The sequence below is a fragment of the Lontra canadensis genome, unplaced genomic scaffold (assembly GCF_010015895.1).
Source record: "Lontra canadensis isolate GAN:19392208 unplaced genomic scaffold, GSC_riverotter_1.0 scaffold58, whole genome shotgun sequence".
In the NCBI taxonomy this organism is placed as follows: Eukaryota; Metazoa; Chordata; class Mammalia; order Carnivora; family Mustelidae; genus Lontra; species Lontra canadensis.
The window spans coordinates 8,393,248-8,407,538 of record NW_022631052.1 but is presented as its reverse complement, the minus strand read 5'-3'; positions in this window follow the sequence as shown (position 1 = coordinate 8,407,538).

Sequence of the window (14,291 nt, the reverse complement as noted above, 5' to 3'; positions counted from 1 at the left end):
GTTTGTGGTCCATTGAAAAAAAAATAAAGATGCCAGTAAATTTTTTAATTAAAAATAAAACCAGTATTACAGTACAAAGGGTAAGAGATGAACACTTTTTAAATTACAAAAAATGTATTTTAAGAACTTTTATCCTACATATTGGATTGGTAAAGAAATGAATGATACAGTTTCTACAAGTTTGTCAATGACTCAAAACTGATCATCTTGGGTGCCTGGGTGGCTCAGTGGGTTAAGCCTCTGCCTTCAACTCAGGTCATGGTCTCAGGGTCCTGGGATCGAGTTCCACATCAGGCTCTCTGCTGGGCGGGGAACCTGCTTCCTCCTCTCTCTCTCTGTGCCTGCCTCTCTGCCTACTTGTGATCTCTGTCAAATAAATAAATAAATTCTTAAAAAAAAACCTGATCATCTTTGCATATTTGTGTTCCATAAGCAGTATAAACAGATTTGTCAATTGCTACAGCACAGCTGTGAAAAGACATGGAGGAAATATAAATTCATACTATTAGGTGGAAGAAGTCTATCTGAAAAGGCTCCATACTGTGATTCCAACTACATGACATTCTGGAAAAGATGAAACTGAGGACAATGAAAAGATCATTGGTTGCCAGAATTTGGGAGGGTGGGAGGAATAGGTGTAGCAGAGGAGATTTTTTAAGGCAGTGAAACTTCTGTATGATACTGTAGTGGCCCATATATCATTACACATTTATCAAAACCCAGAATGTACAACAGTCAGGGAAACCTAACAATAAGCTATGGACTTTGGGTGATAGCGATGTGTCAGTGTAGTTATGTCAGTTGTAACAACGTACCACGGTTGTGTGCGATGTTGACAGTGTGGAGGCTGTGCATGTGTGGGATAGAGGGGAAATGAGAACTCTCTGTATATCCCACTCAATTTTGCTTGGAAACTAAAATTGCTCTAAAAATGAAGTTTAGGGGTGCGTGGGTGGCTCAGTGGGTTAAAGTCTCTGCTTTCTGCTCAGGTCATGATCTTAGGGTCCTGGGATTGAGCCCCACATCAGGCTCTCTGCTCAGCGGGAAGCCTTCTTCCCCCCAACCCTCTCTGCCTGTCTCTCTGCCTACTTGTGATCTCTGTCTGTCAAATAAATAAATAAAATCTTTTTTCAAAAATCTCTAAAAAAAAATAAATAAAGTTTACCCCCCAAAAGAAGAAAGAAATGGAGAGGATGTAAAAATGGACCTGTTCTTGGTGTCAGACATGCTAGATACATCATCATGGTATCTAACACACTTAGAGTAATGGCTAGCACACAGTAAAACCTATACAAATGCCTGCTGTTATACTGTTTAATACATTTGAAATATTTTTAAATTAAAACCACAGCGAGGGGGGCACCTGGGTGGCTCAGTAGGTTAAGCCTCTGCCTTCGACTCAGGTCGTGGTCCCGGGGTCCTGGGATCGAGCCCCGCATCGGGCTCTCTGCTCAGCAGGGAGCCTGCTTCCCTTCCTCGCTCTCTGCCTTCCTCTCTCTCTGCCTGCCTCTCGGCCTACTTGTGATCTCTGTCAAATAAATAAATAAAAATTAAAAAAAAAAACCACACACAGCTAGGTACGCTTGGGTGGCTCAGTCGTTAAGCGTCTGCCTTCAGTTGTTAAGCGTCTGCCTTCAGTTCAGGTCATGATCTCCAGGTCCTGGGTTGGAGCCTCTCACTGGGCTCCTTGCTCAGCAGGGAGTCTGCTTCTCCCTTTGCACCTCACTCTGCTCGTGCTCGCTCTCTCTCTCTCTCACTCTCTCTCTCAAATAAATAAATAAGACAGGTCATGCTCCTGGGGTCCTGGGATCAAGTCCCACATCAGGCTCCCTGCTCAGTGGGGAGTCTGCTTTTCCCTCTCCCTCTGCCTGTCACTCCCCCTGCTTGTGGTTTCTTTCTGTCAAATAAATAAAATCTTTAAAAACAAAACAAAACAAAACAAAACGGGATGCCTGGGTGGCTCAGTCGGTTGGGCCGCTGCCTTCAGCTCAGGTCATGATCCCGGGGTCCTGGGCTCAAGTCCCGCATTGTGCTCCTTGTCCAGCAGAGAGCCTGCCTCTCTCTCTGCCTCTGCCTGCCACTCTGCCTGCATGTGACAAATAAATAAATAAATAAATAAATAAATCTTTAAAAACCAAAACAAAACAAAAGATAACTGGCTTCAGCACACAGTTAACCCTGGGGCATCCTGGCATTAGGTGGTGAGAGAGAAGAGGAAAAACCAGCGAAAGAGACTGAGAAGGAACAGCCAATGAGGTGGAAAGAAAAGTAAACAGTGATATTCTGGAATCCAAATAAAGGCAATGGTTCCAAGAAGGTGAGAATAATCAATTGCGTATTCATAAAGTGCTAGTGAGAGGTTAAGGAAGATGATGAGAAATGGCCATCAGGTTAACAGCATGAAGGTCACTGAGGACCTTGACAGCATTTCAGTAGAGGAGTGGTCAAGAGGGGATGGGAGGAGATAAAGATGAAGACGGTAGAAATAGAGCTTTCCTTTGCTGCAGAGCAGTGGTTCTCAAGTGGGGAGGATTTTGCCTCTGGGGTACAATTTGCTAATGTCTGCAGACCTTTTTTTTGAGGGGAGGGGTACAACTGGCATCTGGGGGTAGAACCAGGATTGTTGCTAAACATCCTGAAATGCACAGGACAGACCCCCACGATAATGTGGAGCAGAAATTTAAATATCAAGTCTAAAATGTCGAAGTTGAGGTTGAGAAGACCTGGTTGTAAAGGGAAGGAGGAAATAGGTGGTAGCGGGTGGGAAAAGTAGAATAAAGAGAGGGTTTTAAGAAAGGAGAACTAACCTGTTTATGTATTGACAGGAATGAGTCAGCACATATCCCTGGCTAAATGGAAGGAGAAAAGTTGATAATTTCTTAAAGAAAGAGTACTAAAATACACCTGTGTAGCTGGCAAACTCACAGAAAGAGTGCACAAAACAAAATATTTATAGAGAGAAAGAAGTAAAGGAGAATCCTCTTTAGAAGTTGTTTTTTTTTTTTTACAATCCTTTTTTTTTTTTTAAGATTTTATTTATTTATTTGACAGAGGGAGAGCAGAGCACAAGTAGGAGGAGCAGCAGGCAGAGAGAGAGGGAGAAGCAGGCTCCTGGCCGAGCCAGAAGCAAGATGTGGGGCTCGATCCCAGGACCCCCGGATCACGACCCAAGTGGAAGGCAGATGTTTAACAGCCACCCATGCACACCTACAATCCTTTTTAAAATGAGCCCAAAGTAAGATAGATTCATGGTCAAGTTCCATTAACCTAATAAAAGTCAGAATATACTGGGGTACCTGGGTGGTGCAGTCAGTTGAGCTCCCAACTCTTGGCTTCGGCTTGGTGATCTTGGGGTTGTGGGACTGGCCCCACATCAGGCTCCACTCTCAGTGAGGAGTCTGCTTGGGATCCTCTCTCCCTCTCGCCCTCCTCATCCCCCGCACTTATGTGGATGCTTTTTTTTTTTCTCTCTCTCTCCCAACTAACTAAATCTTTGAAAAAAGAGTCAGATCACACTGATTTTAATATTATTAAAGAACACATATAATGTTAAACTTACTTGGGACACTCAAGAGATCCAAGGGGACCAGGCCTCCTCTTTCTTATGGAATCATCTTCTAAAATGATAATTTTGGAACTGGAGGGAACTTTAGAAGTCATCTCATTTTTTAAAAATATTTTATTTATTTATTTGACAGAGAGCGATGACAAGTAGGCAGAGAGGCAGGCAGAGAGAGAGGGGGAAGCAGGCTCCCCGCCAAGCAGAGAGCCCAATGTGGGGGTCGATCCCAGAACGCTGAGATCATGATCTGGGCCGAAGGCAGAGGCTTAACCCACTGAGCCACCCAGGTGCCCCTAGTCATCTCACTTTTAATCTCCATTTTTTTGGTGAGGAAACTGAGGCTCCGGGATGCTAGTTGATGTGAACAGTTACACAGCTGACACAGCTTACTTTGAGGTAAGCCATTTAGATGCTGAAAGATGTGGATACCATGAAGAAGGGGAGTGTTGAATCAGATACATTAGAGGGACAATTTATAAATGTTAATGTTCTGCTCCACTTAATTTCATTTCTAAATGTTCAGCCATCCAAGAATGAAAATCTTTCCCAGCTGCATTAGACATTTTTCTTAGATCTGTCTTTTGTACAAGGAGAAAAACACAACACTTGTAAATTGCTCTAAGGGAAACATTACTTAACATCCCTTAAGTGTCTCCTGGCAGTGACAGCCTTCCTTTCAAGTGGAAAAGTAACTTCAGGTCAAAGAATCTGGAGGGAATACATAGCGCACTCTTTCCAAATGATTTTCCTCCTTTTCAGTAAAAGTGCCTGGCAAGGGAATATTCTGGGGTTCTAAGGTATCCACCTTATTTATGAAATGGTCAGAAAAGTAAGGCTGGGGGTGCCTGGGTGGCTCAGTGGGTTAAAGCCTCTGCCTTCGGCTCAGGTCATGATCCCAGGGTCCTGGAATCGAGCCCCGCATCGGGCTCTCTGCTTCGTAGGGAGCCTGCTTCCTCTTCTCCCTCTGCCTGCCTCTCTGCCTACTTGTGATCTCTGTCTGTCAAATAAATAAATAAAATCTTAAAAAAAAAAAGAAAAGTAAGTCTGGAACAACGAACTCATTCAAACACAAATGCAAAATCAAGAGAGCTTGCCCCAGTCAGTGTTCAACTGCCATAAAATAAAGTTTCTTGTCGATTTCAATATTATTGACAACCCCCTCCAAGAACTTCCATTCTCTGACTCCCAAGCTTTATTGATCAACCTTCCATTCTCAGCAACTGTAGACTGATTCCCTGCTGATTCCTTCCATCTTCCTGATTCAAAACTGCTGATTTGTCTTGGAGATCAGGTTCTACTTGCCAATTCCACTAGATGATTTCACTTCTATTTCTGATCTCTCACGTGTATTTGTACTTGCTGCTGGATTTCACCCAGGCCATCAGCTGCCCTCTCAAATTCAGTGGGCTTGGAATTAAACTCATCTCCCACTTCTCTTCCAAAGGACTCCAAGCCCAAGTCCTCAGGACAATCCCAGTTTATGTCCCCCGTCCCAAAAGAATTAACCATAGCAGGCTCTTTTACCACCCAAGTTTGGATGATAAGTTATATAGTCACTCAACCTATTTTCATGAAAGGCACTACTATTTTTCAAGTCAACTAGACTCAAAACCTCAACATAACCTTTAGCTGTTTAAATCCAGTGCAGTAGAATCCTCTTTTAGAATGCCCTTCAAGGGGCACCTGGGTGGCTCAGTGGGTTAAGTCTCTGCCTTTGGCTCAGGTCATATTTCAGGGTCCTGAGATCGGGCCCTGCCTTGGGCTCTCTGCTCGGCAGGGAGCCTGCTCCCCCCCGCCTCTCTGCCTGCCTCTCTGCTTAACTTGTGATCTCTCTCTCCAACAAATAAATAAATAAAATCTTCAAAAAAATAAAAACAACGTCCTTCAAATCTCTCCTTATTCTTGCATTCCCAACTAAAACCTTACATCGGGACCATTAATAAAGCTTCTTACTCCCTGATACCTCTCTCTCCCATCTTCTTACCCTCAATTCATGTAGTATAATGTAATTAACTCAATCTTATACAAATCCTGATTTCATCCTCTCACCACTCTGCTTAAAAATTTAAATGTACGTTATTTACCGTGTGAGAAGCAGTCAGTTTTGGCCCTCAGAAAGCTTCATTCATTCAATATATATTTGAGTGCCTACTGTATGCACCTCACCTCTGTAGGCAATGGAGCACAGTGATGATAGGCATGGCCCATGACCATGTAAAAAAGCTTCAATAGCAATATAAGACAACCAGATAATGGCTTAAAGAGAAGTCTTAAGAGGACATGTGATGAAATGGCAAATGAGTGATTTTTTTTTTAAAGCAACCTAGGAACATCTGGTTGGCTCAGTAGGTTAAGTGGTTGCCTTTGGCACAGGTCATGATCCCAGGGTTCTGGGATCGAGTCCCGTATCGGGCTCCTTGCTCAGCAGGGAGCCTGCTTCTTTCTCTGCCTCTGCCTGCCACTCTGCCTGCTTGTACTCTCTCTCTCTCTGACAAATAAATAAATAAATGAAATCTTTTAAAAAATTAATGTAACATGCTAAAAACCACTGACTTGTATATTTCAAGTGGGTGATTTATATAAAATTTAAATAATATGTTAGTAAAACTATTTTTTTAAAGATTTTATTTATTTATTTGTCAGAGAGAGAGAGAGAGAGAGAGAGCGAGCATAGGCAGACAGAGTGGCAGGCAGAGGCAGAGGGAGAAGCAGGCTCCCCACAGAACAAGGATCCCGATGTGGGACTCGATCCCAGGACGCTGGGATCATGACCTGAGCCAAAGGCAGCTGTTTAACCAACTGAGCCACCCAGGTGTCCCAGTAAAACTATTTTTAAAAAAAGCATTTGGGGCATCTGGGTGGCTCAGTGGGTTGGGTCTCTGCCTTTGGCTCAGGTCATGATCTCAGGGTCCTGGGATCGGGCCCTGACTTGGTCTCTCTGCTTGGCAGGGAGCCTGCCTCCTCCTCTCTCTTTGCCTGCCTCTCTGCTTACTTGTGATCTCTCTCTCCATCAAATAAATACATAAAATCTTAAAAAAAAATAAAAAAACACTTGAAGTTTTTTGATGGTGCAGTCAGTTAAGCATCCAACTCTTTTTGTTTCCACTCTGGTCGTGATCTCAGGGTTGTGAGATCGAGCCCTGCTCCGGGCTTTGGGCTCTGGACTCAGCGCAGAGTCAGCCTGGGACCCTCTCTCCCTCTCCCTTTGCCCCCCCGACCCTGTGCACGTGTGCACATGTGTGCATGCCCGTGTGTGTTCTTTCATAAATTAATTAATTAATTAATCTCTTTTTTAAAAGCCCTTGAGAAGGAATGAGAGTTGAAAACTAAATCAACCTTCTCTCTCAAAAAAGAAAAAAAGACAGAAAGAAAGAAAGAAAAAAAAGCACCTGAGAGTCAAGTGCAGAAACTGTGGAATGATTTGGAAAGGAAACAAGAGCAGGAAAAGTGATGGTTGGTCACACAAATGGTTCTCATGGTGGTAGATTAAAGCAAAATGTGCCCTGGCATGAAGAATCTGTCCTGTTGTCTTCCTAAGAGAATAAAGTTTAAAGGCCTACGCTTGATCCTGGCTCTCAAAAATGTGAAAGATACCTCCTGCTAAGACAGCTGCTTCCCTACCATATTCTTCGCCCTAAGGTTTCCTTCACGGCAGGCTTGGTCATGCCACGTAGCTGGCTCGGGATACGCTTTTCTCATCAGGCCTGCCCAATCTGGCTTACTTGTTCTGAGATCAGGTAAATGCCATCTACATGAAATCTTCTCTAGCGTACCTTAGCTATAACAGCCGGTCCTTTCTCTCAGCTTCTATAGTGCTAGGCAGTCCAGCCAATCTCCCTGTTTCTTGGTTCTATCTTGTTATACACATTTCTCATCAGATGGTTAAGGTCTTGGAGAGCAGAGTTCATATTTACTTTTCTTTCTTTTTTTTTTTTAAAGATTTTATTTATTTATTTGACAGAGAGAGATCACAAGTAGATGGAGAGGCAGGCAGAGAGAGAGAGAGAGAGAGAGAGAAAGAGAGAGAGAGGGAAGCAGGCTCCCTGCTGAGCAGAGAGCCCGATGCGGGACTCGATCCCAGGACCCTGAGATCATGACCTGAGCCGAAGGCAGCAGCTTAACCCACTGAGCCACCCAGGCGCCCATATTTACTTTTCTTGTACCTACTTCCAGTAGCTGGCCCAGCGGAACGAATACAGCAATCTCCCGATCTTGTTGCCGGAATGCATTACTAAAAGTTGCAGTGTAACAAAGAAACTACCTTATAATGACCAAGAGGGACAGACCTCGGTTCAAAAAGACTCAGGTTAACTTGCCAACATTGCCAACTTCCAGGTGTGTGAGTTTGGTCGAGTTATCTAATTTCTTTTTTTTTTTAATAATCTTTTTTTTTTTAAGATTTTATTTATTTATTTGACAGACAGAGATCACAAGTAGGCAGAGAGGCAAGCAGAGAGAGAGGGGGTGGAAGCAGGCTCCCTGCTGAGCAGAGAGCCCGATGTGGGTGGGGCTCGATCCCAGGACCCTGGGATCATAACCTGAGCTGAAGGCAGAGGCTTTAACCCACTGAGCCACCCAGGCACCCCTCTTTTTTTTTTCTTTTTAAATTTTATTTATTTATTTTGACAGAGAGAGATCACAAGTAGGCAGAGAGGCAAGCAGAGAGAGAGGGGGAAGCAGGCTCCCTGTGAGCAGAGAGCCCGATGTGGGGCCCAATCCTGGTACCCTGAGATCATGACCTGAGCCGAAGGCAGAGAGGCTTAACCCACTGAGCCACCCAGGTGCCCCAAGTTATCTAATTTCTGTATGCTTCATCTTCTTCCCCTGGGAAAGGGGGGAGTAGTTATAACTGCCCCCAACAGTTCTTGTAAGGGTTAAACGGGATTTTAAAATGTAAAGTGTTTAGCACACTGCCAGATTACCTGCAATCTGGAGCTGCCATGTAAAAAGCAAAGAGGAAAATCACGACTCATGATTTATCTCAAGATCAACATGGAACAGATGTAGCCCTAAAATTATGCTCTCCTAATGGAATGATCTTCCAAATTTCTATAAACAAAATGAAGGGAGAAACAAACCAAATGGCTTTCGGTATAACAGTATCACATCCCTTTCTGGACACAGCTCTGAACTCATTAAGGTCTTCAGGACTGATAATTTTGGAGAAAAAGAAAATGCAAAATAAAATAATTCTCAAAAAAAGATTATTCTCATAAATCTTCAAGTATTTTCATGTAATCTTTCTACACATCTGATAGTAATTAGTAGCATATTAAAATGATAAATGTAAACAGGATGCTGAAGAAAAGACAAGGTGAGGGGCGCCTGGGTGGCTCAGTGGGTTAAACCTCTGCCTTCGGCTCAGGTCATGATCTCAGGGTCCTGGGATCGAGCCCCGAATCGGGCTCTCTGCTCAGCGGGGAGCCTGCTTCCCCCTCTCTGCCTACTTGTGATCTCTCTCTCTCTCTCTGTCAAATAAATAAATAAAATCTTAAAAAAAAAAAAGACAAGGTGACTGTTGTCCTTAGCCTGTTTTGGCTAATGTTAATTTTTTCTAATATTTCATTTTTTATCAATTTTTAATTGATAAAAGTAGTTTTCCCCTCGCCCTTATGAAGGTAACACATATGTGACTGAATTACAGTACGTATGACTTGAAAGGGATAGGTCTTTGTAATTTTGCTTCCGTCCCAAGATAATTACTGTTAATGGTTTGGTGTATGTGCTCCCATAGTTTTTCCCAGAGTACATACAATTAAATCAATAAAGATGGCATCACACTATAATACTGTCCTCTTTTTTTTTTTTTTGACTCAATGAAGTATATAAAGATATCTTCCCATGACAGGATAGTTAGAATCTTTTATTATTTTTAATGGCTGCATATTTCATTTTATGGAGGTACAACAATTCGTCCCATTCTCTATGAAAAGATGACTCCAGGTGTGTGCGTGTGCGTGTGCGTGTGCGCATTCAACAAAGCTTAAACTTGATTGCTGGATCACAAAGGATGAACATTTAAAACTCTGACACATAGGGGCGCCTGGGTGGCTCAGTGGGTTAAAGCCTCTGCTTTCGGCTCAGGTCATGATCCCAGGGTCCTGGGATCGAGCCCCACATCGGGCTCTCTGCTCAGCAGGGAGCCTGCTTCTCCGTCTCTCTCTGCCTGCCTCTCTGCCTACTTGTGTTCTCTGTCTGTCAAATAAATAAATAAAAATCTTAAAAAAAAAAAAAAAAAAAAAAAACAACTCTGACACAATTTTAAAAAGAAAAAAAATATATAATTATTACAAAACCGCCTTCCCTAAAGAGCCACGCATACCTTGTAACAATCTTCTGTTAATGCTGGCATTACATTTTGATGAAAGCTCTATTTTAAAACTCACTATGCTACCCTTCATGTATAATTTATTCTGGATTCTTTGGAGACTATTTTCTCAGGTGCATTTAAAAAAAAAAAACAAAACAAAACTCCTACTATCATATAGCACCAATGGAAAGGTTTTAGAAGCCAGGTTTTAGCTCGTATTGTCTGCGATTGCCCCGCTGACACTAATGGAACAGGCATCATGGTGAGTGGCTGCTATCACAAAGGTTCCACAATTAAAAAAAAAAAACAAAAAAAAAAAACAAACCCAAACCAAACAAAAACTCTTCTGTTATAAGTAAATTTTGATATGAATAATCTTGATATTGAATCACCATGGCTTTCTTTCTTTCTGACATGTGTCTGAGTTTGTAACAGAAGTTCAAACCCAAATGCCGAATCTGATTTTAATTTAATTTAATTTAATTTAAGATTTTATTCACTTATTTGAGAGAGTGAGTGAGAGAGAGAACACGAGGAGGGACAGAGGGAGAGGGTGAAGCAGACTCCAGGGTTGAGCTAGGGAGCCCAACGAGGGGCTCGATCCTGAGGCAAAGGCAGACACTTAACCACTGAACTTTGCACGTACCCTTGGAATCTGATTTTAGATAACAATTTGAATTATAAAACAAAAACACAACCCAGTAAAAACACTCTTTTGGCTTTCATGTATCTGTGGAGTTTGTTTTTACATACCCATACTCCTGGGTATGTGAAATTCATACTTGGTACATAATTCAGATCTTCAGCAAACAAGATGGCTCAAGTACATTTAACTCATAAATTATAATTACATAATGACCCATAAAACCAAAATGGAAATACAGCTGACCCTTGAACAACATGGGGGTTAGGGGCACTGGCTCCCCCCAACCCCAAGTCTAAAATCTGTTTATAACTTTGACTCCCAAAAAACTTAACTACTAATAGCCTACTGTGGACTGGAAGCCTTACCACTACCACAAACTGTCAATTAAGATATATTTTGTGTATGCATTTTAAACTATATTCTTTTAATAAAGTAAGCTAGGGAAAATAAAATGTTTTAAAGAAAATCATAAGGAAGGGGCCCCTGGGTGGCTCAGTGGATTAAGCCTCTGCCTTCAGCTCAGGTCATGATCCCAGAGTCCTGGGATCGAGCCCCACATCGGGCTCTCTGCTCAGCAGGGAGCCTGCTTCCCCCTCTCTCTCTGCTGCCTCTCTGTCTACTTGTGATCTCTGTCTGTCAAATAAATAAATAAAATCTTTAAAAAAAAAAGAAAATCATAAGGAAGAGAAAATGACATTTACCGTATTGTATTTGTAAAAAATCTGCATATAGGGGCGCCTGGGTGGCTCGGTTGGTTAAACGTCTGCCTTCAGCTCAGGTCATGAGCCCAAGGTCCTGGGATTGAGCCCTGCATTGGGCTCCCTGCTCAGTGGAGAGCCTGCTTCTCCCTCTCTCTCTGCCTTTCGTTCTTCCTGCTTGTGCTCTCACTCTATCAAATAAATAACATTTAAAAAATATTTTTAAAATATCTGCTTGTAAGTGGACCCAAGCAGTTCAAACCCATGTTGTTTCAGGGTCAACTCTATCAAGTAACACCATCAAGTTCCAGTTTTAATACAATCTGAAACTTAGTTCTGCTTCTATATAACCTTCTTTGTCTTCAGCAGCACAACACAAATAATCAGGTAGCAACATGCTCTGCTAAACTTTTTCTTCTTTCCAGACTCCCTTGTAGCTAGACGGAAAGGATACACAGTGCAAGTTGCTGGACAGGATTTCTGAGGGTATATAAGGTGGCACTCAGCTGGTATGCCCGTCAGTCCCCATGCTCTCCCACTTCCTCCTGCCCAGGCCAGAGGTGCAGGAGCATCTAGAGATGCTCGACTGTGGCATGTAAAGAAGGGTAGAGCAAGGAAATTAGAGGAGCCTGCATCTTCAATGCCATCTTTTAATGGCTACCCCATTCAGGGACTGCTTCCAGAAACAAAATAAAAGATAAGATCCCCAAGGCACTGCAAACTGGGGTTTCTGTATTTGGGGCCAAATATAACCCCAATGTAGATACAGAAACAAATGCCTCAAAGTAAGAGACAAACACATATAGGTTTGATAGAGATGGCAGTACAGTAACTTTATATCTAAAGGACTCAAGGAACTTTCTGAATTACCTAATTCGTAACTTCAACATACCAGGAAATACATGGTCCCGTAAGTATTTGGAACAACTCACATAATAGCTGCTTTTGTCAGCCAAATAATGAAAACCTCTTAAATGCTAAGAACTGGCCAAATATAAAAGTGAATGTCACATAAGGACAGACAATAGAGCCTAGAAAGTTTATGGTCACCTGGTTTTTGACAAGGGAGCCAATTCAATTCAAAAGAGAAAGGAGAGTCTTTTCAACAAATGGTACTACAGAAGATGGATAGCTGTGTGTCCAAAAGAATAGAGATGGACCTCTACCTCACATCATCTATAAAAGTTAACTCAAAATGGATCAAAAACCTAAATGTAAGAGCTAAAGGTAGAAAACACTTAGGTGTCCCTTGATGTTTTGGATACATGATGGTTTTTTAGACAGAACTCCAAAAGCACAAATGACCAAAGAAGAAATAGACAAATGATAGTTCACCAAAATTAAAAACCTCTTTGCTGGGGGACCTGGGTGGCTCAGTCAGTTGAGCATCTGCCTTCAGCTCTGATCATGATTTGGGGTCCTGGGATTTGCCCCGAGTCCGGTTCCCTGCTCAGCATGGAGTCTGCTTCTCCATTTCCCTTTCACTGCCCCTCCCCTCCCCTGTGCTCTCTCTCTCAAATAAAGAAATAAGGTCCTTAAAAACAAAACATTGGGGCACCTGAGTGGCTCAGTTGGGGAAGCGTCTGGCTTTGGCTGAGGTCATGATCCCTGGGTCCAAGGATTGAGTCCTGGGTCAGGCTCCCTGCTCAGCAGAGATGGCTTGTCCCTGTCCCTCTGCCCTGCTCGTGCTCTCTCTCAAATAAAATCTTTAAGACAAAACAAAACAAAAACCTCTGTGCTTCAGAGGACATAAGAAAATGAAAAAACCCTACAGAAATGGGGGAAAATTTCTGCAAATCATATATCCGATAAGGGCCTAGTATCCAGAATACATATAAAGAACTGCTACAACTCGACAAAAGATAAATAATTCAAGTAAAAAAAGGGCAAATTTGTATAAACATTTTCCCAAGGAAGATACATAAATGGCCAATAGCCACATGAAAAGATGCTCAACAACCTTAGGAAAGTACAAATTGAAACCACAATGAGATAATTGCTTTGTGACAACTCAGATAGCTATAAAGTAACAACTGTTGGTGAGGACATGGAGAAAGAACCCTTATTACTTGCTGTTAGAAATGTAAAATGGTGAAGCCACTGTGGAAAAAGTTTGCCAGTTCTTCATAAAGTTATATGGGCGCCTGGGAAGCTTAGGTGGTTAAGCATCTGCTTTTGGCTCTGGTCATGATCTCAGGGTCCTGGGACTGAGGGCCGCATCAGGGTCCCTGCTCAACCGGGAGCCAGCTTCTCCCTCTTCCTCTGCCCCTCTCCGTGGTTGTCCTCTCTCTAACAAATTTTTGGAAAAAAAAAAAAAGTTAAACACAATGTTACCATATGATTCAATGATTCCACTGGTAGTTATAGAACCAAGAGAAATGGAAACATATGTCCACACAAAAATTACAGGGATGTCCTGCATGTTATTCATAACAGTCCAAATTTGGAAACCATCCAGATGTCCATAAACTGATGAAAGGATAAACAAAATGGGATATGTAATTATATATATTATATAATATACATAATATTCTATTGCCTATCCAGTGTGTATACTGGAATATTATTCAGCAACAAAAAGGAATGAAGTATTGATACATGCTGAAACATAGATGAATCTTGAAGACATTATGCTAAGTAAAAAAAGCCAGATATGGAAGGACAAATGTTGGATTCCACTTGTATGAGGCGCCATAATAGGCAAATTCAGAGGTTGAAAGTAGAGGTTACCAGGAGTTGGGGGTTACAGTCACCAGTGGTTTAATGTTTAGTGTTTCTGTTTGGGGTACTGAGAAAGTTTTAGAAATGTATAGTGGTGTAGGTTGCACAGCACTGTAAATGTAATTAATGCCAGTGAACTACACACTTAAAAATGGTTAAAATGGGGGCGCCTGGGTGGCTCAGTGGGTTAAAGCCTCTGCCTTCAGCTCAGGTCATGATCCCAGAGTCCTGGGATAGAGACCTGTATCTGGCTCTCTGCTCAGCAGGAAGCCTGCTTCCTCCTCTCTCTCTGCCTTCTTCTCTGCCTACTTGTGATCTCCGTCTGTCAAATAGATAAAATCTTTAAAGAAAATG